We start from the raw sequence: 27,348 nt of genomic DNA, 5'->3' as shown, positions 1-27,348 counted from the left end.
GTTCCTGTTAAGTCAGAACAGTTTCCCCAAGGAATTGTGCCTGCTGCAACAGGATGGATACTCCTAATCTAACTCTGACTCCTAAGAACCTTTCAACACAGAAGAAGAAGAATTTGGATTTGATATCCCGCTTTATCACTACCCGAAGGAGTCTCAAAGCGGCTAACATTCTCCTTTCCCTTCCTCCCCCACAACGAACACTCTGTGAGGTGAGTGAGGCTGAGGGACTTCAAAGAAGTGGGACTAGCCCAAGGTCACCCAGCAGCTGCATGTGGAGGAGTGGGGAATCGAACCCGGTTCACCAGATTATGAGTCCACCACTCTTAACCACTACACCACACTGGCTCACAGGGTTAGCCCAAGATGTTTTCCTACCTGAAATGTAGGAGAAGTCCAATTACACAGACAGAATCTGACCGGATGGTAGTTGAAACTTTTTTCAACACAGGTGATGGGACCACTTCCTCCAGAGGAAGCTAGCTTTGGAGATTCAAGAGGCATGGTAGTGGAACTGCTACGGCCCCCTGGAATCAGCCGCCTGAGACAACTGCCTCATTCTGCCTAATGTTGAGCCCTGTTTCAACATCAGTCCCAGCAATTGTGCAAGGTCAGGACTAGTGACTATGACTGAGTTCCTGGACAAAGGACATGAAGATGGTTGAAGCTGTACAGCCTTGTTAGGACTGTACCACTTCAGAATGCATGTAGCATGTTTGCTTTTTGTTGAGAGGAAAAAGACTGGTGTCCCTTACCTGCATTCTGAAATAGATAGATTGAACCGTACCACCTGGGTTATTCTCTTTTTTTTGTCCTGAGCCTTCTGATGCTGAGCCGCTTTCCTTGTGTGCACACCATTGGCTGCTTCCTACATTGTCTCAGCAGGTTTGGATGGAGTTAAAAGAGAACTGTCTCTTGCAGCACCTGTATTTGCGCTCTTCAATCTTCAGTTTACTGTAATAAAATCATTTAATACAGTCATAATTTTGTTGGCAAGGCCTATGTTTATGGTGAGTGATATGGAATGAGGCTAACTGACAGCCGCCTGATTAAAACCATAAATCAAAAAGTGAGGTTGCTTTTAACAGGAAGCAACATGAAAATCCAGTTTGAAGCTGAGACTTCAGTGTTTGTGGTGTGGCTGTAGTTAAGACGGCTGATGGGTGCACCTCTCCTTAGAACTTCAGCCAAGCTCTTCAGAGCTGCCTCGCTAGAAAATGGGCTTGAATATTGCTAAGACAAAAAAACAAAAAAAGCAAACCAGCCAACAAGCTTTCTCTTGAAACATCGGTGCTTAGAAGAGTTGAGTAATAAACACAATGAGAACACCCTGTGGGAATGGCATCTTAAAGACAAGCTGGGAGAATAGGATGCTAGGATCTCTCCCTTGTTAATATTGGACAAGGCTCTTTTGATCTTTGTGTCTCAATTTCCATTCAATAACCATTTCATCCTGTACTCTGCACATAGCTGTCAAGTGCCCCTTATTTGAAGGGACAGTCCCTTATTCCAGCGCCATGTCCCGCTGCTGTCCCTTATTGATGGATGTCCCTTAAATGTCCCTTAAATTTCAAAGGAAGCAGCCCCTCTCCCTCCCTCCCTGCCGGCCAGGGAGGAGGGAGGCTCCAACTGTGTTGCTTGGCTGTGTTGCTCACCCAATAAGAAGTCTAAGAACGACTGGGGGGGGGGGAGCTTGCATGCCTTGTGTGTGGCTAGTTAATGCAAGCTGAGGGGTTTTTTGAATGCTGGACGCCATTTTGTTGCACGTGCTGCTGCAAACTCTGCAGTGCAAAGCCAGGCCAGAGAGCCATCTTAAGTTGAGGCTGCATAGGCCTTGTAGTGCATGTGATTCAGATTCTATTCAGTTGAACCTCTGGTTACAAAGTTGGTTGGACAGTGTTCTCGAAGCTACCAGCATGAGTTTGATCAGACTGCAAGAGGACAGGAAGAGTGGAGTGCCTGGAACAGGTGAGGCTGCAGGTCCCTTATTTTGGCTGCTGGTCCCTTATTTTCAAATCTGTAAGTTGACAGCTATGACTCTGCATTCCATAAATGAAGCAAAGTTTACAACAGCCTTAGCCTGGTGTGTTTCTTCTGAAGAAGAAGGATGGTGGACAAATTCAGTCCAGTTCACATTTGAAGGTGAACCTTCCTAATTTGCACTTTCTGAAGCATTACATGACCTGAAACATAGCTGACCAGAACTTTAAAAATAAAATGCATGCTGATGTGGAACCATAGAGAACCGAACTTAAGATCGCAAAAATGAGAACGTGAAATTGAAGGATTCCTCTGTCCCTACAGCAGAGACATGTAGATTTATTTATTTGCAGATGTTTGGACTGAGGACCAATAATTGGACCTCAGAGTCCAGAACAGGCAGTGCTAGTGCCAAAACAGAGGCACTTTTATTAGTAGAAGACCTAGAATCCAACAAGGCCACAATCAATTCCATTCTCTTAAACTTCTTGTCTAGGTAGATGAGATGTGTCTGGATTTGCAGCAGATGTTTTTTTTTGGGGGGGAGGCTACAGCCTCTGTGGAGGGGTGCAAATTGGACTGGGATAGGGTGTGTCATTTCCACACTTTGAATTCTCTGAATACCAGGTGGCCAAACAAGTCCATAAGTGATAATGGACATGTGCATTTGTGTTAAGAGCATAAAATCAACATGGATAGGTGGTAAATAATCCATGCAGGTCAGCCCTATATGGAAAACACAGGTTTCATTTACAAAACTGGCTTGCAAACTTCTGTTCCTAGATAAGCTGGCCTGGAAACCACTTTACACAGAACTGGCAGCATAAATAGCACTTAAAGTGGGTGTAAATTTCAATTATACCCACTTGGAAGCGCACTTACACTGAGCATTTGCAATATATTACCAGATTAGATGAAATATTAATTAAAATTAATCAACCACAGACACTGAGATGATCCTTTGGGAAGAAGAAACTATAAATACGCAGCTTTTAAGAGAGAGAAGGGCACTTCCTTTGCTTGTATCTGGCTGTTTAAATATTAAAATGTTTGTTGAAGAGGGGGAAGACAAGGTGGGAGGGGGCATGAGTGTCTCAGATCTTCAGCTTTGTCTGCAACGCAATTGCTAAATCATAACTTCATTGATCTTGGTGAAAAATTGGCAAGAAGAAGCGGGGAGTTCTCTGGGGATTTCTTAAAGCGTACTGAAATTCCAAAATCTAAGTGTTTGTAATGTGAGTAAACCGTTGCTCTTTAGTTAGCTGGTAAGGCTCCTGAGCTCTTGGGATCCAGGTTTATGAGCCAGAAAGAAAGACTTCCCCTGTCCCTTATTAGGGATAAATGAATCTATCAATTCCAGTTTCACTCCATTCTTCCCAAACTCAAAATTCAATTTACCACATTTCCACATCAGTTTGTGATTTTTTAAAATAATAAAGAAGTCCTTGTGAAATTTTGTTGACATTTTTGTGTGCATTTTACCTAATACAGTAGACACATTTTTCAATTCAGTTTTGCCTAATACATGTTTTTTGAATAATTTTTCATAATATAATACTTAATATAAAAAGTAAGTTTTTGAAACATTACGTCAGAGACTATTAGACCATCTGCACTATACGTTTCAAGCAATATTATACCACTGAGAAGAGTTCCCTGAGAAGAGGGATTGATGGTTAAACCACTCTGAGAATTGTAGCTCTGGGAGGAGAATAGGGGTCTCCTAACCATTCTGAGCACCCTTAACAAACTACACTTCCCATGATTCTTCGGGGGAAGCCATGCCTGCTTAAGGTGGCATGATACTTCTTGAATTGTATACTGCAGATGAGACCTGAAGGACATTTGTATGAAGAAAATTGTGAATTGGTTAACCCCTTCCCACAGCTGGTGATTCTTCCTTGCTCCACCATAATTGTTAAAGGGTCATCTCCCTAAGTGGGCTCCAAAACCAGTTTCAGAACCTGTGTAAGTGTATTCTGGACTGGAAATCAAGGTGTGATTTCCTGAAACTCACTGGATGGCCTTGGTTCTGCAGCTATTTCTCAGTTTCCATCCCTGGCATCTCCCATTACAGGAACCCTGATAGCAAGCAATGAGAAGTGACCCTGAAGAGGCCCTGCCAGCTAAAATGGACAAAATGATTCCAGTCTCACCTAGAATTGGAGCACTTTCCTATCTTCCCTTCCATGTAGGCCTCACGAGGCAGATGGTAACAACTCAGAAGCCACGGTGGTGGCACTGTTGGCATCACTGACAGAGCAGCAGCATAAAAAGGCATCTCTCCAGCCTACCGTTGCCTCATCAGAACGGCTGTGGCCATCAGAGAAAAGCTCCAGAGCTTGGTGACGTAAGACAAATAGCTCGCATCAGATGTAGGCATTGCTGGGCACCTGTAAGGGCCCACACCACAGCAGGGAGGCTAGGGCCAACACCAGGAGTCCCCTAATACTCACTGTCAGAGCCTGTTGGTGAGTTCCATCTAAGCAACTGAGCAGTGACAAAAGTGAGGAGATGAAACATCTTCCACTTGTGTGGTTTCTGTGGACTGCATCCAAACAGAGAGGGTAAGTGAATGGACAATGTTGACAACAGTGAGGAAGAGTTGGAACCACATGGGGTCCCCCTGAGGGCATCTTGCCAAGGGCACCCCAGAACCTAGAGCTACCACTATCAATGCATTCAGTCCCCAAGAGGGCAAGTAGAGCCAGGAAAATCACACTATTTATACTTCAAGCTAAATCTTGGAAATACTTGGGGAACGAAAGCTTCTAAAGGGGTTGTGGGAACCATGACATAAAGCATCCTCCTCCTTCCAGATGCCTCCCAGATGTTGCTGTACTCCAGCCAGCATGGCCAATGGTCAAGGATGGTGGGAATTGTAGTCCAGCATCATCTGGAGGGCACCAAATTGAGGAAGACGGATGAGTAGGGGAAGACATCCTCTCTCCAAACCCTCCGGTTGCTTTGACGAATTCTTCCATGCCTCCATTTGCTGGGGGTGGTTTGCAGATAAGACCTTGACTATCAGTTGAACTTCTGTGCAGGTCATGAAGGGAAAGCAAAACCAAAATTAAAACAGGGTGTGAGACAGAAAAATACCAACAGCCCCCATCTTTATTGGTACATTAGAGGGCATTGTTGTCTAGACACAAAGCAGGGGGAGGTGGGACTGAGGTGTAATATAAGTCAGTAGCTGCTTTCCATCTGCATTAGTCACGGAAGGCTGTATGTGAAACTAACCCAGGGAAATAAGAATCTGTAAGACACACCACAGCTCTGCACATGAATTGGCCTGATTTATGAATCTGTGCAGGATATAAAAGAACTAATAAATTACACGTTTCTGCCAACCTAAACCATACATGAAAAGAGTTTGCTCAGGGAATAGCTTGGTCTTGGCTCCGGTGAGCCTCCTAAAGCCCCTGGTGACAGAGTTCTGAAGGGCTGCTAGATGAAGCTTTATGCAAAACACACTGCAGAGAAGGCCCTGGCCAAGCCCAAGACTTTTCTGTAAGCCTCTCTGTGTGGGGAGTGAGCCCTTCACAAGCACAGAAGCTACATTAGTATGGTGTGCAGTCCCACATTGCTGGGCACAGACATGTGAATGGTGTGATCCTAGGGAGCTACACCTTGCTGGCTGGTATGGGTGTGGAGGGAACCTCGGCCTTTCCTCTTTCAGCTTCGTTGAAATGTTTCACTGCAGCTTTCTTCTGCCTATGCCTGTTTTTGGCATGCAATTTCCCCCTAATATAATGAATTTTATATGCTGTTTTCGCTAATTTATGCAACTTATGCACACTTTGCTCTAACACACACACATTTTAGTAAACATCTTTGGTTGGGGAAATATTATTGCAAAAATGTGTGAATTTCGAAGGATAGCTATGCTTTGGTGCATGTGTATCCTTTCATGAAGGGCAAATTAGGACGGTTCACATTGCAATGTGTGAACCAAGCTGAATGTCACCCCCTCACTTTGTTAAGATCAGCTGCTCCTTCTTTCCCTCCCTGTGGGAGGCACCAAAATTTAAGAAGGTTATTGACAAGCAGGAACATGTGCAGAGGAGTGTGACCAACATGATCAAGGGTTTGGAAACCAAGTCTTAAGAGGAACGGTTGAGGGACCTGGTTATGTTTAACCTGGAAAAGAGGAGGCTGAGAGGAGATAGGATAGCCGTCTTCAAATATCTAAAGGGCTTCCACATGGAAGATGGAGCAAGCTTGTTTTCTCCTGCTCTGGAGGGTAGGACCTGAATCAATAGATTCAGGTTACAGGGAAGGAGATTCCAAATAAACTTCAGGAAGAACTTTCTGACAGTAAGAGCTGTTCTGCAGTGGAACAGACTCCCACCAGAGGTGGTGGACTCTCCTTCTTTGGAGGTTTTTAAGCAGAGGTTGGATAGCCATCTGTCATGGATGCTTTAGTTGAGATTACTGTATTGGGATTAATAACAAATGACATCCCCATGAATAAGAAAAGGATATACTTATAAGCATCCGCTGCCACAAGAGTTCTTATAGCAAAGAACTGGAAGGGAGACAAAATACCCACAATAATAGCCTGGCAAATCAAACTTGCTGAATTTGTTGAATTGGCCAAAATGACGGCAGCTATCAGAGGTCAAACAAATCAAAATTTAATAAAAGAATGGAGTTGCGTGAATGAATATATGAAAAAACACTGCTCCGGTACAGAAATATTAATATGTAAACAACAAAGTTTGTAAGCGGAAAAGGTTACAAATGCAAGTAAAATCAGATTATTTGTCAAATACAATATGTATTTGTACAACACAACTGTAAAGATAAGTTATAGAATTAAGGTCAAGCAACGACGGAAGGAAGTCAGATTTTAACTCGCATTTCGAGTTATGTTGAACCAGTGGGGGTGGGGGGATGCTTTGTGTTACTAACATGTACATATGTGTAAACCTTTCTTTATTTCTGTTATTCTGTAGAGATAAAAACTCCAATAAAAATTAATTTTAAAAAAGAGATTACTGTATCGCAGGGGTTGGACTAGATGATCCTTTGGGTCTTTTTCAACTCTACAATTCTATGAATTCTAACTTTTACTAAATCCAAGTACTTTGGGAAGGATCTAGCACCCAGGAACTTAAAGGATCCTTGCTCCCCCCCCAAAAAAAAAACAACAAACTTGAATCAATACATAGCCAAGGGTTAGCTATCTTTAGTTTAGGTGAGATGGGGAAGTCAAGGGACGATAAGGGATGGAAAAGGTAATGTTTTGATTTTATGGGTGTCCCTGTGTTGGGGGAAACCCATAACACCTGCACTTTGTGACCATTAAAAGAAAGAGGACTCATGGTAACTAGCTTAGTGAGGTGTGTTCTGCTTCCAGTCAGCCATGGCTTCTTCCAGAAACTCAATTCCATCCTTCTCTACCCCCCGGTTTCTGCCCACATTCAGTCAACCTCACATGCCCACGAGCAAGTTCAGGCCTTATTGGGCCATTTGGGGGGTTTCCACTCCCCACCCATTTAAAGGGCTTTCCTCTTAAATATTGTTGTAATTCTCCACTCTTCAAGCTTTCCCTGTGTCTGCCAATCCTTCTTTGCATGCACGGGTGGTGCTGTTTTGGCTGCCTGAACCTTGGAACGATTTCCTGCCAGTTGCCTGAAACTGCTTGAGGTGTCCAACATTTCACATGTAGAATATCAAAGAATTCCTAATGTGTTTCCTGCCACTTTGCAGATTAGTTTGGGTGCCAATAAGGGAGCTGTGAAACTCTGGGCGTCCAGCGCAGGCGAATGAGCATCCAAGTTTGTATAAACTGACGCAAAGTTTTTGTAGAGGGGTTGGTTATGTATAAGAGGGAGAAAAAGATTCAATCACATTCATCCAGCTAATTAGCATCCCATTATGAACTTCTGAAATACATCCCTAAAGCCTCTCCTCTCCCTTCTCTGCCCCCTCCCCCCAGTAAGGGAAAGGGAACTCTAAGGTCACATGCTCTCCAATTGGTTGCACAGGAATCTGTGAAATGTTATCCTTGTCCCTGTTTTGGGGAAGTGGGGCCTGCGCCTCTGCAAAGCACAGTTACACATATTGGTTCTGACAGCTTGAATTAATATGTCAAATTCTATGATCCATATTGGCGACAGGCCTTTTGACCCTATCAGCACGTTGCTTCCTTGGCTGAAAATCGGGAGGCTTCAAATTGATTTGGAGTTTTCGAAACATCCTGATGTCAAGACTGAGAAGGGGGGAGAATGGGGGGTGGAGAGAGAGAGAGAGAGAGAGAGAGAGAGAGAGAGAGAAGGAGAGAGATATTCTTCAGCAAGGTTTTCTCAGTCTGGCTCAGTGCTGATTACTGTGACAGGAAATATAAGTTCCTCTTGCTTTCTTCCAAAAGCTGATGCTGGACAAAAACTTGATATGCCAACAGCCCATCCAGGTGTCTAAGGGTCAAGGGCTGATCACTGATAACCTAGAAAGTGGGTTGGGTTTGATTTCAGGAGCAAAACAAATGGCTGTGGGTACGGTGAGCTGACCAAGCCTGTTCCTTCTCCCACGACTTACCTCTGTGCAGCCCCTCACCCAAATAACTCATCTCTCAAGTGGATTTATCTCCAGCATCAATGGCCCTCCTGGGAAGGAAGTGCCTAGACTTGAGATTGTGTCACAGGGAGAGTTCTGCACTCCTCATGCAAGCACCACTTTCCCCCCTAAAATCAGAGGGCCCCCCTCCAAAAAAAATCCTGCTTTGATACAGTTGTGGCTTTTGCTTTTTTAAGCACACAGGTCTTTTCACATCATATCTAAGACCACATCCACACGAAACATTTGAAGAACTCTTATACAACTATAATGGTTATCACGGCTACCTCAAAGAGTCCTATGTAGTGTGTTAAGAGTTGTTAGGAGACCACTGTTCACCGCACAGAGCTGCAATTCTCAGTGTAATTTAACAATCAACATCTCTTTCCTGGGCACTCTGGGGACTGTAGTTCTGTGAGAGGAACCCTTAACAAACTACAGCCCCCAGGAGTCTTTGGGGGAAGCTAGGACTGTTAAAATGATAGAATATGCAAACTGAAACATGGCCATCCTTCAGTTCGCACTTCTCTGAATTTTGCAGTGCAGTTCTCCAGCCAAGTAATGGGTACAAAAAGGAGCATACTAGAGTAAAATATGCATTAAAATACCTAAATTAGTGAAAATAATGTACAAGTAGGGATTGCATTAGGGGCTATTGCTTGCAAAAGTGTGCACGTTAGTCAAAGCTACATATAAAATTATGTTTATCTGGAGAAATGCACATCAAATTGCTGGTGAACTTGCATAAGGACTTCTTTTTTAAAAAATAAATAAATCACAAATTGCTGCAGAAATGTGGAGAAATGAGTTTAAGAATGGAAGAATGAGAAGCTAAGGGAACTGAAGCAGGCTGATTGGTCCATTCCAACTTGCCAAAGGTATTTCTGCTATGGCTATTTGAGTGACCTTTAAGCCAAGGACAGCCCTCCAGAAGTCTGATTCCAACTCCCACGAGCTGCAGCCAGCATGGCCAATGGTCAAGAATTATGGGACTTGGAGCCCAACAACTTCTGTATATTGTTCTCCAGCCCTTCTTTGCATGAGATCTGAACTCAGGACTTTCTCCATGCAATCCTTGTGCTCTATGTCTGAGCTGTAGCCTTTCTCCAAAACTATGTGAATCAGCTACAAGACCAGCCAGTTTCTCATATAAACCATGCTTGAAAGCTTACTCACCATAAACAATTACTCTAAAGGATCTGACTGTATTTTTAACCTTGGAACAGACCTTCTTCCCTATTTGTTTCGCCTCTTGGCACTAAGAAGCATTTAATCCCTGCTTGTTGAAAGTTGGCTTGTGCGTGGGAAAGTCATGCAAAGGGCCCAAATAATCATAAATCAATATTAACTGTGCATTGCTTATTTTTTTCTCTTTTTCTATTTATTATCCATTGGCCTAAGAAGTTAATATTGACTCAGCCGGAGCAAAATGTCAATAACCACAGACCTTGAAGGTCAGGAAAGCGTGATACCAAATAAGAATGGAGGCTGCCTGTAGAAGGCAACATGCAGCAAAACTGGAGAAGTAATTATTTGGCAGGGATCTCTGCAACCCAAGAATCTCAGTTTTCATTGAAAAAAGAAAGTAAGTTTCTAGACCTCATTATCACCATGATAGACTTCAAATGTTCTGAGCAATGCACAGAGAACTCTAAAACCCCTCTCCATGTCTGTCAGAACAGAATCAATTTCTGAAAATTAAATAGACTTTCATATATTGGAATAATTTCTACCAGTTGCAGAAGACTAAACTCTCCCCCTCTTCCTCCTCCCACCCACTGTATATGCATAAGTAGGGGGGTAATAGAATAAATCGACACAGAATTTGAGTTAACATCACAAGAGAAAAATACTGATCCTACCTTTGAGCAGCATGGGCCTAACCCTGGCTGCATGGAACGACTAGAATCCGAGGAAGTAAGCCTCTAAGCACCAATCGCTAGGTTGCATCAGCAGGAGAAAGCTATTGCCTCCATTTCCCATACCTTCCAGGTGCCCCTATTCTCCAGGGACAGTCCCAGAATTATGAAAGCCATCCCGGCTTCTCAATTAATCCTAGAACATCCCTAATTCCCCCTGCCGGTGCCACCACCACTGAGCTCAGAGGGGAGGATGGGCCAGCACTTGTCCTGAGTGGTGGCGATGGCAGCAGTGGCAGCTGCAAGGGAGCATTCTTTTGCCTCCCATGGCTGCCACTGCTGGCTTCTTCCCATGGGTATCCCGTAGCAGCTGCTGGAGAGCAGGCAAGGATGAGGAAAGGCTACCACTGCTGAGGTCCCGCTGTGGGTCTCTGAGGTGTAGGCAGAGGGTAGGGCTACCCTGGGTGGGAAGGGAAAAAATGCTTTGTGTGCCCCTTTCTAAAATTTATTTATTGGTGTGTGTTTTTCTTTTTGTAAACCTACCAAAGAAAAATACAATAAAATAAAATTGGGATTGAGGAATTTTTTTGGGATGGTGTGCCTACTGTGGCCTGTTTGCATAGTGGCAATGGAAATGCTCTATGGGGGGACAGGAAAAAATGGGGGGGGGGTTGAGAAACCTTAGCTGGAGGAAAGTGAGAAATGTCCCTATTTTCATCTGAGGAATGTTGGAAGCTGTGATTTCCTACTTGTGGGAATCCTGGAGGAAACTGATTGACCCCTGTGGGGGAAAGGATGACTAGAGAGGCCTTTGGCGTGATCCTCCAGCGCCCTGATTAGAGGGACTTGTTGTTGTTTCAGCCTCAGATCTGCTAGCACATGAGATATAGATCTAATAGCTGAAATGTCTGCAGGATCAGACCTGCTAGTCCAGTATTCTGTCCCGGTGGCCGGCCACACACACCCAGGAAACTCATAGGCAGGGCTCAAGCAGTCCATAATAATCCCTTAATAAGACCATAATAAGCAGCGTAAAGCAGATTGCACGAGTTGGATGGAAGCACAAGCTGATGTCTCACCCACCCACACCATAATGGAAAAGCAAACAGAACCCCGGGTGTGGACAACCTCTGTAACTGTTGTTATGGGCTGGAAAAAGTCTGCCAAATCTCAACATTGTTATCTATCATTTATCATCATCAACTGCAGCTATTTTGCCCTCTTTTTAAAGCTTCCCTCCTTTCTCCACTCCTCCCCCCTCCCTCTGGCACCCAACAATGCGTCTGCATATAAAACATAGCACCAACAACAATTATTGCCCTGCCAGATTTCCGTCGGCTTTGCAGCGACAGAATCACAACAAAGAAATGTGACTTCAAAAGCATCCCGGTCTGTTTCCTATTCAGCCCTTCAAGTACAACTCAATAAGGGAAGCTGACAGGCCGCTCTGTTGAGTGATCACAGCTCCGGCTGTCACACCCTTTTCTTCAGCTGTCAAACGCACCTTCGTCTCTCCTCCCCCTGCCTTGTCTTCCCTTTAGATGGGCGCAGGGAAAGAGGAGCGAGCAGAGACCTGTAGACTCGTCTCCAAGTTGCTAAGCAGGATCTTGCCAGCCACAGAAACAGCAAAAGGGGTGTTTTAGCAGGGGAATAGGGTTGCACTTTCCACCATGTACTCCTGGTTCCTTTTTCTTTGTAAACACCATTCCCCTTTGAAGGCTTTGTTGGGCGGCCTCTTCCTTTCAAAGGTTTTCAACAAAGGGGCAGGAGGTGAACGATGCACTTCCTAAGGGATCCTCTGAGCATTCAAGGTTCAAGGCAAGCCGGAACCCAAGACATCCCCAGCCTGGACGGAATATGCAAAACAAGTACCTTTTTGCTTTCATGCCCTTTCATTCATGAGTCATCTAACCCTTTTAGCCAGCTGAAGTAGCCAGGGGCTTGTTTGCTCATGGTGTACCCCTCATCCATTTGTATCTTAAGGACCACCTTCTCTCGTAAATTCTTAAGACCACTCTTCTTCCATACATCCCGCCCTCCCCTTCCAATCTCAAATCATCAGCTGACATCCTACTCCAGGTCCCTCAATCTCACAAGGCATGGCTGATGGCAACCAAGGCTAGGCCAGGCTTTGTAGTGGTGCCCACCCAACAGAACACCTTGCCAAGTGAGGTCCATTCACCCATTAATGTAAACAGCTTGGGACCTGGGTATCCTAAGGTCCACATTCTTCCATATGTTCCTTCTCACATGCTCTGATCATCATCAGAGGTTCTGCTCCAAGCCCTTCAACCCCTTGATCCATGGCTGATGGCAAACAGGGCTCAGGCATTTTCTGTGGCGCTGCCCCCCATGTGGGCTGCCAACGCTATCACTGCATGGTTTCAGCCAGTTACAGGTAGGTAGCCGTGTTGGTCTGCCATAGTCAAAATAAAAATGATGTGTATCTGAAGAAGTGTACATGCACACGAAAGCTCATACCAAGAACTAACTTAGTTGGTCTTTAAGGTGCTACTGGAAGGAATTTTTTTATTTTGGTTTCAGCCAGTTAGCAGACATGACTGTTCAAAAGGCCTTTAGCTGATTCCCCACCACCACCTTGTTTAGGAGTTTTTAACCATGTCTTTGTTTTGTTTTTATAACTGCACTGTATTTAGGTTGGGGATTGTTTTATATTTGGAATATTGTTCTGTTATTCTGACTTGTTAGCTTGGTCTCTGAGGTGCTAGTCCCAACGCCCTGACCAATATATGCCACCAGCTCTATAGCCAATCATGGTCATTGGGTGACCCCCTCCGAGTAAGTTCTAGTGTTATGGGGTGGAAGATAAAAACATATCCTATTTTGCGACGCAGCCTTTAAAACTCCCTTTGCAGAAGAGAGCTAAAGCAAGGAACGGGAGGGATTCTCCAGCTCTCCTGAGGCTGCAGTGTCACTCTTTAAGCTTCCCAATCCCAGTCACATCCATCACTTCTTATTAGATAGTATCAGCAGCATAATGCGACTCGACGGATGTAATCAGAGATGGCATGCCAGCCAAAAGGATCTCCAGAAACTTTCAACAACGCTGTTTTCAAAAACCACATGCTTTCCGGCTCTTTTCCTAGAATCAGAGTTTCAAAGGGGAGGTTCTGCTCTGTGCGTGGAAAATTGGGGTCAAGTGGTTGCAAATCAGATCATCATTTTGATGGCCTGATGTTCTGAAAGCTTTGCAATGCTGGCCCAGTTTTCAATCGACATAAAAAGCATCGTAATGAAAGCCGCACTCAGAAGTGCTCCTGTGAGAAGGCAAGCATCGCCCTGAAATGTCCTTCATCCAGAATTGTGTATTGGTTCATCAAGTAGAAACTGGTCCCTGGGGGTGTTTGGGTCTGACCTATTACTAATCAACAGTAGTTCACAATAATCAAGAATGTCTATGTACTTGGCTCTGGCACTCCCTTTTTCAGCAAGTACATCATGCAACTCTTACAGAGACAAAACAAAGTCTCTGTGTTGTTGTCCAGCTCTGGAGATCCCTTGATTCAAATTCCTTCTGAAGGTTTTATGATCTTGGGTCTTTGCAATGTGCTTCCAGTCTTGCTATGCTAAATTGACTTTGCCCAGATTTGACCACCACTATTGAGAATACAACTAATCCCTGCCAGTTTAATTTGTTGTTCTACACTAATTTATCCTCCAAATCAGAGCAGATCGTGATGGAACAATTAATTCCAAATGCATAACAAAAAACCGCACACATTAATACAGAATTTCAGCTGTACCCAAGCAAGGGGATCATCCCAGGACACTTTCATACTGCTGCTGTTTATGGGTTAGCCCCACCTATTGCCTATGTGTGGCCCCTGGGACATTTCCAAAAGTGAATGTGGCCCACAGGCTGAAAAGATCCTTCTGCTGCCTCTGAGGTAAGGCCAGTGTTTTTTTTTCTGGGGGGACGTAGGGGTACAAATCCTCCTAAACATTTTGTGAATCTTTGTACTTTTGTCCATATACTGTATTTATTTTTCCCAATTTGAACTATGAAATGGTGATTTTCTTGAATCAAAATGAGAGTACCCCTAAACTTGTTTTAAGACGAAATTAAAAGACGCCTGCTTCTTGGGAGAAAAGCAATGACAAACCTAGACAGCATCTTAAAAAGTAGAGACATCACCTTGCCAACAAAGGTCCGTATAGTAAAAGCTATGGTTTTCCCAGTAGTGATGTATGGAAGTGAGAGCTGGACCATCAAGAAGGCTGATCGCCGAAGAATTGATGCTTTTGAATTATGGTGCTGGAGGAGACTCTTGAGAGTCCCATGGACTGCAAGAAGATCAAACCTCTCCATTCTGAAGGAAATCAGCCCTGAGTGCTCACTGGAAGGACAGATCGTGAAGCTAAGGCTCCAATACTTTGGCCACCTCATGAGAAGAGAAGACTTCCTGGAAAGGACCCTGATGTTGGGAAAAATGGTTGGATAGTGTTCTCGAAGCTACCAGCATGAGTTTGACCAAACTGCGGGAGGCAGTGGAGGACAGAAGTGCCTGGCGTGCTCTGGTCCATGGGGTCACGAAGAGTCGGACACGACTAAATGACTAAACAACAAAAAAAGGCCACCAAGTCCCAACAGTAGAGGGAACTCATCAGAGGGCAGTTTGCCTATGAGCTTCTCAAGCTCAGAGCCAGCACTGTGTACACAGAAGCGTGCTAAAAAGATCTGCAGTTCTAAGCAAGGCAGCTCCTTCTTTTTTGTGTGCATGTGCCCGTGCAACCGCTGTGGTTTAAGTCAACAATGCTTCTCTCTAGCCACAACACATAAGAAAGCAATATCATATCAGTCATTCCCTCTGAGCTCTCTTTCCCTCCCCATGCACACACCGCCACCCTGTGCAGCCCTGGGTGGGATCAAGAGAGAATCCTTCTCACACCTCCGCCCTGTCAAAAGGAACAGGCCTTGAAGAGGCTGCCGACAGGTGAGACAATGCCTACTAATCTCACTCGTCTCTCTGCTGCAGGCCAAGCTGCTTTGACAAGCTGCCGTATTTTCCCATCACCAGCCTGACACAGATTTCCTCCAGGCTTGCGCCACGCCCATTATTTTGCTGATGACAGAGGGAGGACGGATCTGGGGCTCACTCACTCAGCATCCGCACCGCTGTGCCTTTGCTCCTAAGCAAAGTGAGAACTGAGGAGGTTTCAACACCACACAGAACAGGACTGCCGTGTTGACTCTCAGGGAAGTTTTGTCCCACCCAGCTAAATGGGGAAGGGCCATAGCCTAGAGGTGGAGCAACTGTCCTGCAAGCAAAAGGTCTCGCATACAGTCCCTGGCACCTCCTAGTTGGTCTGGGAAAGGCTCTTGCCTGAAACCCTGAGAAGCTGCTGACAGTCAGTTTAGACAGTACTTTGGTTAGCTAACTGAAGTACTTCTGTTTGACTAACTACCAAACATAACCCTAATCTGAACGCAGAGTATTCCAAGTCATATCCAATGATTCCTTAATTACCAGCCCAGTTAAAGGTAAAGGTACCCCTGCCTGTACGGGCCAGTCTTGACAGACTCTAGGGTTGTGCGCTTATCTCACTCTAGAGGCCGGGAGCCAGCGCTGTCCGCAGACACTTCCGGGTCACGTGGCCAGTGTGATGAAGCTGCTCTGGTGAACCGGCACCAGAGCAGCAAACGGAACGCCGTTTACCTTCCCGCTATACAGCGGTACCTATTTATCCACTTGCACTTAAGGGTGCTTTTGAACTGCTAGGAGGGCAGGAGCTGGGACCGAACGACGGGAGCTCACCCCGCCGCGGGGATTCGAACCGCCGACCATGCGATCAACAAGTCCTAGGCGCTGAGGTTTTACCCACAGCGCCACCCGCGTCCCACCACCAGCCCAGTTACCTGCTGTCAAAATCACACTATTCATAATGAGTTCCAAATGAACTAGGTTCAACGAAAACCCAGAAGACAAATTAGGAGTAAGTCAGGTAGGGTAGGGTCAAATTCATTAGCAATGTACTCAGTGGCCTTTACACATAAAGATCACAAAAGACCACGTGGTAACACTAGCAAACAATTCAAATGAGATAGCATACACAAATCAAAAAAATTATACATTCAACCCAGAGCACAAAATGTTACCCTTTCCCCCTTCATCTTTTCTCTTGCAAGTATCAATCTACAAGAAAGAATAAAACCAATGCAAATTCCACCTTTCTTTTGTGGTCTATACATAAAGCAGAGCAAAATTGGGTACTTTGTCGCAGGGAGTAGCTAACATTGTGCGTGTGTGCATGCGTGCGTGCACATACCAATTAGCTATTGGATGCTAATTGGCACACACGCACATACATAAACCTTATTCATTTGTTTGTATCTCATATGTCATCCAAGGAGCTTAATGTAATGTACCCTCCCCTTCCATTTTATGTTTGCAACAGCTCTGTGAGGCAGGCTAGGCTAAGAGTCAACAAATGGCCTTGGTTACCCAGCAAGCTTCATGGCTGAGGAGATTTGAACCCTAGTCTCCCAGGTCCTAGTCCTACGCTCCAACCTCTATACCACATTGACCCTGAATGTCCTCAGGTTTGGCCTTGTGCATTTGTAGGGATGGGAAAATCAGTCTAGTTCCAGTCAACATCATTTTCACTCGTATTAATCTGCAATTTAAAAAAATGATTTTCCAAAGGGGGAAAATGCATATAAATAATACTAAAATATGTGCATTTGTCCTGCCAACCTAGCAGTTCCTGCCAACCTAACAGTTCGAAAGCACGTCAAAGTGCAAGTAGATAAATAGGTACCGTTCCAGCGGGAAGGTAAACGGCGTTTCCGTGCGCTGCTCTGGTTCGCCACAAGCAACTTAGTCATGCTGGCCACATGACCCGGAAGCTGTACGCCGGCTCCCTCGGCCAATAAAGCGAGATGAGCGCCGCAACCCCAGAGTCGGCCATGACTGGACCTAATGGTCAGGGGTCCCTTTACCTTTTTTATGTGCATTTGAACATATTTCCTCTTGAGTTCGCATTTCTCAATATCATATGCCTTTCATTTCCATTTGAAAACTCATTTTTGATATTGATACTTTTTAATGAGCTGAGAACCATGTCACAACATTCAGAGAAAGCTGACATGTGATGGACAACTGCAGTCCAATCAGCACACGACTTAGGAGGTACAATTTGGGTCAGTTAATACTGGAAAGAGTGGAGGAAGTGGACAGGAAAAAGTTTTTCCTCCCTCTATCATAGTGCTAGAACTCGTGGACCTCCAGTGAAGCTGAATGCTAGAAGAACTTTCAGACAGTAAGAGCTGTTCATCAGGAAGTTGTGCACTCTGCTTCACTGGAGGTTTTTAAGCAGAGGTTGGATGGCCATCTGTCATGGATGCTTGAGTTGAGATTCCTGCATTGCAGCGGATCGGACTTGATGACCCTTGAGGTCCCGTCCAACTCTACAATTCTATGAAAATTCACAACAGACAAAAGAACGTACTTCTATACCCAGTGCATAGTTAAACTTTGGAATCCAGTCTCATAAGGTGTAATGATGGCCACCAACATGATGACTTTAGAAGAGGATTGGACAAATTCTTGGTGGATGAAGCCAGCAGCAGCTACAAACCATGAAGACTGTGTTCTGCTTCTACTGTTAGAAATGTAGAGAAGTGAACTCAAGTATTGGGGGGAAATGAGATACAAAACTGAGAGATTTGTCCATCCCTAGTCTGGATCCAACCGCCTGAGTTTTTCTGCATTCCTGGGGCATAGAATCACACAGAATCCTCTTAGCATGCCTGCTGGCCTCCACATTTTCCACTAGCCTCCACAGAGAAGACATGCAAAGGAATGTTTTACCTTGTTTGTAATGACTGCACAACACACCCAGCTTGTTAATTGCAAAAGAAAATCTCTTGCTGCATCTGAGATAGATTTATGATTGGCTCAAATTCCCTTATCAACTTACACATGAATGCTGGAGAGAAATCTGTGGTGCAGAGGTGTTGTTTTTAATTAATATTTGCAATTGTTCTCATTTTTACTGACCTTGGAAAATCTGGGGGGAAGAGGAGGTGCTTCAGCCTGGAGGAGACTTTTTTCCCTGGAACTTTGCCAAATCTGCACTACGCTTCAGGGGAGTTTTATTTTTTTATTTTTAGGTTTTTGAAGAAGTTACCCACTGCTTTTAAGGAGATGTGAGGGTAGAAATCGCTGAGCAAAGAACAAGCCAAAGACTCAGTGGTAGGTCTAACAGCACAGCCCCAATCCACCCTCAATGTACATGTGCCCTACACATGAGTAGCACATGAATAGAGCTTTCATATGGTAAATATTTCATTTGGAATTGGGGAAAAGGAAAATGACTGGAGCCTATTATGTTTCCAAAAACGGAGGAAGAGGAAGGGTCATGTGTACACACACACACACACTTCCAAATTGCTCCAGAAGATTGTTAGCCTAGAACAGGGTGGAAAACCTGTGGCCTGTAGGCCAGAAATGGCCCTGCAGTCCCCTGGAAGGTGTCCTTCCATAATGTCTCTTGCTTGCCTAGGAAGAGAACTGGGGGAGGGGAGAATATATAAAAACTTCTGGCTTTTGTGTGACTGGAATGGAACCAACTGTAGATCCTGGCCCTCCCTGCCAGATGAAGAACTCAGACTCCCATCTGTCTTTCTGCCAGAGACTTCAATGCATAAAAGATCAGTACATAGGCAAGGCACAGGTTACAAGATGCACCAGGTATATAAGTGGTTTAGACACTTGGTTTACATGAAAGCTAAGACACTGATCAAACAAGAGACATGCACCTTTTCTCTAATTATTATTATTATTATTATTATTATTATTATTATTACCTGTTCATCTGACCCACAGCGTCCAAGAGAATATAATAACATAATGATAAATCAAACATTAAAAACTTCCTGATACGGATGTCCTCAGAAAGTTGTGCAGTTGTTTATCTATTTGGCATCATCTGATGGGAGGGCGTTCCACAGGGTGGGCGCCACTACCGAGAAGGCCCTCTCCCTGGTTCCCTGTAACTTCACTTCTTACAGTTAGGGAACAGCCAGAAGGCCCTTGAATAGACCTCCCAGCTGAACGATAGGCTTTTGGCTCCTTCAGGTATACAGGGACAAGGCCGTTTAAGACTTTAAAGGTCAGCACCAACTTTGAATTGTGCTTGGAAATGTACCGGGAGCCAGTGTAGCTCGTTTAGGATGGGTGTTATATGGTCCTGGCGGCCATTCCCAGTCACCAGTCTGGCTGCCACATCTGACTTTGGCCAGCTTTGGCCCTGACTCCACCCAGCACTCCCATGCAGTCCCCAGAAGGATATTCATGGAGGCTGTGGCTCTCAAGAGGAGAAAGCAGCTGTTGGAGGGAGGGCCATTGTTATTACACACATTCACATGTAAACATATAGTTTGCCCATATCTGCACCATCCATTGAAAGTACTCTTGTACCACTTTAGCAGTCATGGCTTCTCCCCTAGAATTCTGGGAAGTGTAACTTCTTAAGGGGGCTGAGAGTTGTTAAGAGACTCCCTCACAAAACTGAAGTGCCCAGGATTCTTGCGGAGAGAGCCATGGCTGTGGAAATGCACTTTAATTGCATGGTGTAGGTGTGATCTTTTTCAGAACAGAGGCAAGGTGAATACATTCAGTTCGGTACTTATTTGGTTTCAAAATAAATGGAACAAAGGTAAGGTAAGCCTTCACGAGGCTAGATGAAGTAAGCCTGCTTTAATAACAGGGTAATTACTCAGACTTAAGTGCACAATCACTTTGCATTTGGCTAAACTTTATGACAGGTGATGACAAGTTAATAAATGAGATGTTTCACCAGTACTTAAACAGCTGTTAACCAGCTACCTCCTGGCGATGGATAGTCCAAAGCAGGGGGGCGGAATTAACCTACTCTGAAGCCAATGCATGGAAACAAGTTATTTTGGTTTGTTGAGCTGGCCTCTGCAATAAATCATCATTAACAATGCTGTCATTTATCAAAGGGAAAAGCTCTTGGTGCAAAAAGCCTTTGAAGTACCAGCACCTATAATTTCCTACCTATAAAAAGGTACCTTTGTGTCTGTGTCATGCCTGAAATTGACAAGAGAGCCAGAAGGGATTGAGGAGTTCATTACTGAAACACACCCATCCAAATATGCATGCCGCTTCTACTGGCAAGCTGGGATGATGGTGGAGGCTTTCATTCACACTCGAACAATGCGGTCAGAAGCAAAGTGGCTCAGAACCACATCTGCCACTATCCGGGTGGTCTCTTTGACCTGCAAGCTATCAAAGCATAGGCCTTGAACTCCTTTCTGTACTAATGCCAGGACTCAGTCAATGGCCGGTACTGTCTGGCTTTGTAAATTGCTTAGATAGCACCCTCTGCTTAATTTCTGCATCCCATACAGATCTCTTGTCTGGGCAAGCCAACAACATAATTGCCTTGGTAGATTTGGTTCTTTCCTTGCCTATTCATCATCATCATCATCATCATCATCATCATCATCATCATGTATGCATTGCTTCCCATGAGGCATATCAAAGTGATTTACAGTATCAATTACATTGTTTTAGATTTATGAGCATAGGAAGCTGTCTTATACGGTGGTACCTCAGGTTACAGACGCTTCAGGTTACAGACTCCACTAACCCAGAAATACTACCTCAGGTTAAGAACTTTGCTTCAGGATGAGAACAGAAATCGTGCGGTGGCGGCGCAGCAGCAGGAGGCCCCATTAGCTAAAGTGGTCTTCAGGTTAAGAACAGTTTCAGGTTAAGAACAGACCTCCGGAACAAATTACGTTCTTAACCCAAGGTACCACTGTACAGGGTCAGACTGCTGGTCCATCTAACTCCGTACTGCATATGCTGCCTGCAGCTCTCCAGGGATTCAGACATGAAAACATCCCTTACCTGGAGAGGCCAGCGATTGCACCTGACACCTTCTGCATGCAAAGCACATCCTCTTCCATTGAACTGGGGGGGGGGCCTTTGATTTTCTGTTCCTAGCTCTGTTTCCTCTTCACTGCACCTCTCATCTCACTTTCCTCTAGTCCCTTGGAGAATGGATCTCTTTGCTTTTTCTCTCTGTGATTCCTTGCCACTTTGGATGGGTGGGTGGCTTCCAGACAATGGAAGTTCCAAACACTTCCATTGTCTGGAAGCCACCCAGAGTGGCTGGGGCAACCCAGTCGGATGGGTGGGGTGCAAATAATAAATTATTACTATTATTTTGCTCTCTTAGCTTTTATTGTGACCCTTATTATGGTCAGTGGTGGTTGTAGATCCTTTATAACAATGCTAGATCAACCTGTTTCGTCCCATCAAACCATCCATGCCCTGTTCCTATGTCCTGGAACTCACACATGTTCATCATGCAGTATTCCTTTCTCAGAAGAGCAGAAACCTCATGCTCCATATCCATAGTGCCAGAGCCACCTCACTAAAATGCCAGCATATGCCCATGATTTATGGCTCAGGGAAGAACACTTTAGTGGTGAATTTTAGATTGTAAGCTCCCCTGGGGCCGAAATCTGCCCTCTTGTACTCTGTAAATAGCCACATGCTCTGATATATAAATGAAAACCAATAATTTTGCACCAGCTGAAGATTCTAGATATCTTTCAGAGGCAGCCCCAGTACATACAATGAATTACCGTTACTGAACACTTATGGGCTAGGTTTCCTTTTATGGAGAATTGCAGCATTTGAGAGTTGGGATGTTGGAGAATTCTGACAAAAATGAAAATGGGAGTGGAAACTGCCAGTGTTCGCTTATTTCTCCCATATCTGGAATGGAAATCAGCCCTCTGAATACAATCAGCAGTTGCTGTCATTGTTGCTTTGGGATATGTAATTGGTTGCATTTCCCTCCCATTTGCATTGCCTTTGCATTGAAATGAATGGGGTAGAATGATGTAATGACAATGTAACTTACTGTAAATAATGTGATTTCATTACAATGGACAGCGGGAAGAACAATGCAGTGTTTGCAGAAGATGAATTGCAGCAAAATGGAAACAATGCTTGATATGACAAATACAGGGCAGAATGGAAATTGCATTGCTGGGAGCTGGACTAAGTTACCCTCGTGTTCCCTTCCAACTCTACAATTCCATGATTCTATTAAAATGATGCCTTCTTACTTTCCTATTTGAGAGTCACACAATTCCTGTGTCCAAGTAGCATTTTTTCCATTTCTCTCTGGTTCTTTTTCAGGCAATTTCTTACTTAGATGAGAGTCTTCAGTCAGATACAGGGTCCTACCGTGGTTTTGCAACCTAGAAGAGAACTGTCCCTGGATGCTGATTTTCCCCATTCTCACAAGTGCACCCCAAACTGCTCATCCATGTGGCAGATTTTGCCTGGCCTCACCTCCAGCCATCAATCAACCTGAAAGTCATATCAAACTAATCCTCTCTGGGGAATCAACAATGAGGATCTTATATCATCCTGCCAGCCAGCTGCAAAAAGAAAGCAACACACCCAAATTATGAAGCAAGAGGAGGTGTTCCTTGAACACAGGAACAATGAGCCTCCAGCTTATCACCTAGTTGAAAATCCCTGGGTGTGGGTGATGGGGAAGAGAGCAGAAAGCATCACATATGTATGGGAAGATATGTGTTGGTGTCATGCTTCCAGCCCAGGTAGATGTAAATATTTCAGATAAACAATTGCTGAATTGTATTACACGCACACCCCAAAAATTGATTTAGTTGAGATTCAGGCAGTTGGACTAGATGATCCTCAGGGTCCCTTCTAAATCTGCAGTTCTATTATTCTACTAACTGAGGGGCTAGTCCTGTAATGGCCAGAACACTGGACCTGGAGCATGGAAATTTGTGCGCCATTTCCTGTTTATGCACAACATTTTTGGCAGGGGTATACCTATGTATATAGCATAAACATGTTCTCACTCTAGGGAACTCAGGACTGAGGGGCCAAATGTGACCATCTAAGCCTCTATGTGGCCCCCAGGACTGGTCAACCTGAAATTTGCACCTATACAGCTAAATTAGTCTTATATGTCTTATGGGCCTGTGCCCTCAGTCATTTTGTGTTCCTAGGAAAACACTTATCCCTGCCAGTCGCAGAAAGCTAACAGACATTTTTGTGTGGGCTTCTTACAAGACTGTTCTGTTCCATAGGCAGGCAATAAGCTAAATTGCAAAAAACCTTGATCACAGGATTTTAGGAATATCCTTCTCTCCCTTATCCTGAGTGACTATCGATCCATCTGGCTCCATACTGACCACACTGTCTGGCAGAGAATCTCCAGCATTTCAGGCAAGAATGTCTCTCACTGCTACCTGGAGATGCCAGGAATTGACCCAGGGACTTTATGAATGCAAAGCAGGTACTCTACCACTGAGCTACAGTCTTTCCTATTTCTGATAAGAACTTAGACTATAGGAACATCTTGAACACTCCCTCTCACCGTGTTTTCTGTCAATTTTACTGATGCCAGGTATGGGGGGAAGTTCATTCAAACAGGTTGCAGTTGTGAGGAAGAGGAGCACTTTCGGTGGTCTCTTGTCAGTGGGTCTGCTGCTGGGTTGAGGACCCTCAACATGGGCCCACCCATGCCAACCCTTGATGTTGTCCCTGCAAACATCAGTGTAGAGAGCATTCAAAAGTCAGGATGCCACCATGGAAAGGTGCTCTCCTTGATTATTACCAGTCATACCGCAAACGGTGAGGAAACCCAAAGAAGGTTCTTAGATGATGATCTCAGATACAGGCAGGTGCACATGATGGCAGGCAATTTACCTACTGCAATTGTTAGTTTGGTTGTTTACCTGTTACAGTTCCATAATCTAGTTTCTACCAATGCTCTCAAACCAGTTCACCATTTATAATAATGGCTTATAACAGGGCTGGGAAACCTGTGGCTCTTTGAATGTTGCTGGATTTGGACTACAGCGCCTATCAACCCTGACTCTTGGCCATGATGACCAGGGCTGATGGGAGCTTGAGTCTAAAAACATTTTGAAGGCTATGAATTTCACATCAGTGCCAAATTAACAGAAGCAGTGCATTATGAGAAAGAGAGTGGGAGGAAAAAAATAAGGAAAATAGAAGTACAATGGCTATTGCATGAGATGGTTCTGGAACTGGAGAGAGCCAAAGGCCACACGTAGCCACCACGTTGATGGAGGGGGTCCGCACTGCCGGACCCCTCTCTCTGAGGCAGACAGGGGGGGAATTTTGTGAACACAGCAGGAACGGGATTCCTACACCCACCTGCCTCTGCCACCAGCAGGAAATTTTCAGTTTTGTTGTATGCCAGTGATATGATCTTCTGCTCTTATGCACAAATTGGCTTGAGGCATCTCTTATCAGCTTTGAGAAACTTTTCTAAGTCTGAACAGCTGGGTATTAATTATGATAAAACAAAGGCTGTTGTTTCTGATTATTTAAAAAATAAGAACTTCCCCATGCCTGGGACGCTGATGGTCATGATATTGTTCAACAAGTCCAATTCTCTTGTTTCCTGGAGGTCATTATTCTCGGCAATGGAGTTAGGAAAAATGAGAGCTTGGGAAGGGCCATAGCTCCGTGGTGGAGCACCTCCCTTGCAAGCAGATGGTTGCAGCTTCAATATCTGACATCTCCATGTATGGTTGGGAGATACTCCTGCCTTGTATCCTGGAGAGCTGCTGTCAGTCAGTGTAGACAAGTTACACAGAGTTAGATGGAGCAACTGTCTGACTCATTCCAAGCACTGGGTGAAGGCATATTCATTACCAGTTTATGAGTTAACACACTGCCCAAAACATCCCTGAACTCTACACCAGCCCTGAGTCCTGTTTTGCAGAGGACAGTCCTGTATTGGAAGGAGTCCTCTGTTTGAAGGGCTGTCTTGCCCCAGTCCAGTTTAAAAATAAAGGACAATAAGAAGAGCAGGGCCCTTGAAGTTCCCCATCAATAGCTTTTTAAAAAAAAGTTTCATGCATTTATATCCCACCTTTCTTCCATCACGGGACACAAAGTGGTGTACCTGTGATTCACAGGTGGTCATCTATCCAGATACTGACCAGATCCAGGCCAGCAAGGTTTTCGCCTCGTGTGCCTCCAAACCATAATCTTGAGAGCAGCTGGCACCTGAACAGCAAACTGAACATGCACAGTCTTCTCCAGTATGGTGAGATGTGTTACATTTCTATATTATTAATTATAATAACTATTATAAAGAAACACTATTGTGTTTCTTTATGTGTAAGTTAGTATGCACAAATGTTATGCAGACCCCTATGACTTTTTTCTTTTCTTCTTGGGGGCGGGGGAGCTGATACATTTCCTCTTTTTCAGCAATGTGTGAATGGGCACCCCAATGAGTTACAGCGAGTACAGGGCGTGAGCTCTTCTCTCTGTCCTTAATATTGTTACCTGCCACCCCCAATATTAGCCACGGTTTGTGTTTCCATTGGAAATCAGGCACAGTGGAAACTGTAGCATCTTTAAGATACAGTCATACTTTGGTTCTCAAACAGTCATACTTTGGTTCTCAAACAGAATGGTTTGAAAACCAAGGTGCAGCTTCCGATTAGGTGCAGGAGCTTCCTGCACTCAATCAGAAGCTGCAGAAGCCATGCCAGATATTTGGCTTCTGAAAATCGTTCAAAAGCCAGGACATTCACTTCCGGTTTTTGATCTTTTAGGAGCCGAAACGTGCATGTTCAAAGATGTCCAGCAACCAAGGTACGACTGTATATGGTTTTATTTACACATATGTACAGTTGAGTCTACTGTGAGAAAGTTCAGAAAAATCACATCTCAAGAGGGGCTTGCTTCCTGCAGAAGTGCAACGTTAGATTCAAAGGCAGCCAAGCAGCCATCTCTGTGCCTCTGTGCCATCAGCCTGCTCCAGTCACCTGCATGGCTTCTGCCTACCCTCCTCCTTTTTCTTCCCAGAAACCCTTGCCAAATGTGACTTCCTCTTCTGCTTACATCATTGCCCCTTGGCAACCTTCCCCTGTGTGCCTGGCAGTCTCCAGACTTGTGATGGCTTCTTTTAATGGGTTGATGACTGGCCATTTCAGCCTTTGTTAATGGCTTGTGCTGAGCCAACTACGTCAAGCTGGGCTAGCTTGTTATCCTAAACTTAATCAAGCAGTGTTTGGTGGAGTTTTAATAAAACCATGATCGATCCTCACTTTTACTAAATCCAACATTTATGGGGAGTCTGTCCCCTGTCCCGTCCCCCCCCCCAAAAAAATACACACCTCAAAACAACATATTGGGAGCTTAAAATCAAATTTGAGATGGCATTGTGGATCCACTGTTGTGCTCTAGATCTGGAATCAGTTCCTGGCTATGTCTTGAGAACTATATTAGGTTTCCCAAAGAGACCCCCATCTGTTCTCCTGCATTTTAAAATAGGTGTGTTGCTATGAGGATGTATCTCTGCATTTTTAAACAAGTGGATGAAAACTTAAAACTATGGAAGCCAAGAGACTTCCCAGACTTTGACTCAGAGCAATCTCAAAGCATCGCTCTGAAAGGTGTCGTGCACCTGCATCCGAGAAAGAGGCGAAACATCAAAGGCTTCTTGGGAAGATTCAGGACAGGAAAGAAAAAGTACTTCTTCACACAGTACAAATGATGAAAATCGCTCCCGCAAGTGGCAGTAATGGCCACCAACTTGGATGCTTTTGAAAGAAGATCAAATGGCTAGTGGTCATGATGGCTGTGTTCTGCCTGCACTGTGGGAGGCAGTATGTTTCTGAATGCCAGTTGCTGGAAATTTCACTCAGGTCCTGCTTATGAGTTTCTCATGGGTATCTGGTTGGCCAATGTCTCATGGGTATCTCCTGGAAGGCTCATTGCCCTTAGTCATTATGTCACCTCATTATGTAATGATATGAAAGAGGTACCAGAATATGACTATCTTCCTCTTTCCTCAATGCTTTCCCCTAAGAGTAAGGAATCAGATCTGGCCAGGTGGCCAGATACATATC

The 27,348-nt window shown here is 44.5% G+C and overlaps 1 long non-coding RNA gene across 1 annotated transcript; it reads right to left on the bottom strand.

The window, feature by feature from the left end:
- On the bottom strand, nt 1–27,348 carry LOC309519627. Its single transcript, XR_014213904.1, has 3 exons — nt 27,265–27,348; nt 337–951; nt 1–68 (listed from the first exon to the last, which is right to left on the bottom strand). It is a non-coding gene; the product is annotated as an uncharacterized lncRNA (long non-coding RNA).

The sequence above is a fragment of the Podarcis vaucheri genome (assembly GCF_965113315.1).
Source record: "Podarcis vaucheri genome assembly, chromosome: 15".
NCBI classification, from domain to species: Eukaryota; Metazoa; Chordata; class Lepidosauria; order Squamata; family Lacertidae; genus Podarcis; species Podarcis vaucheri.
This window is presented reverse-complemented; position numbering and strand designations above follow the sequence as displayed.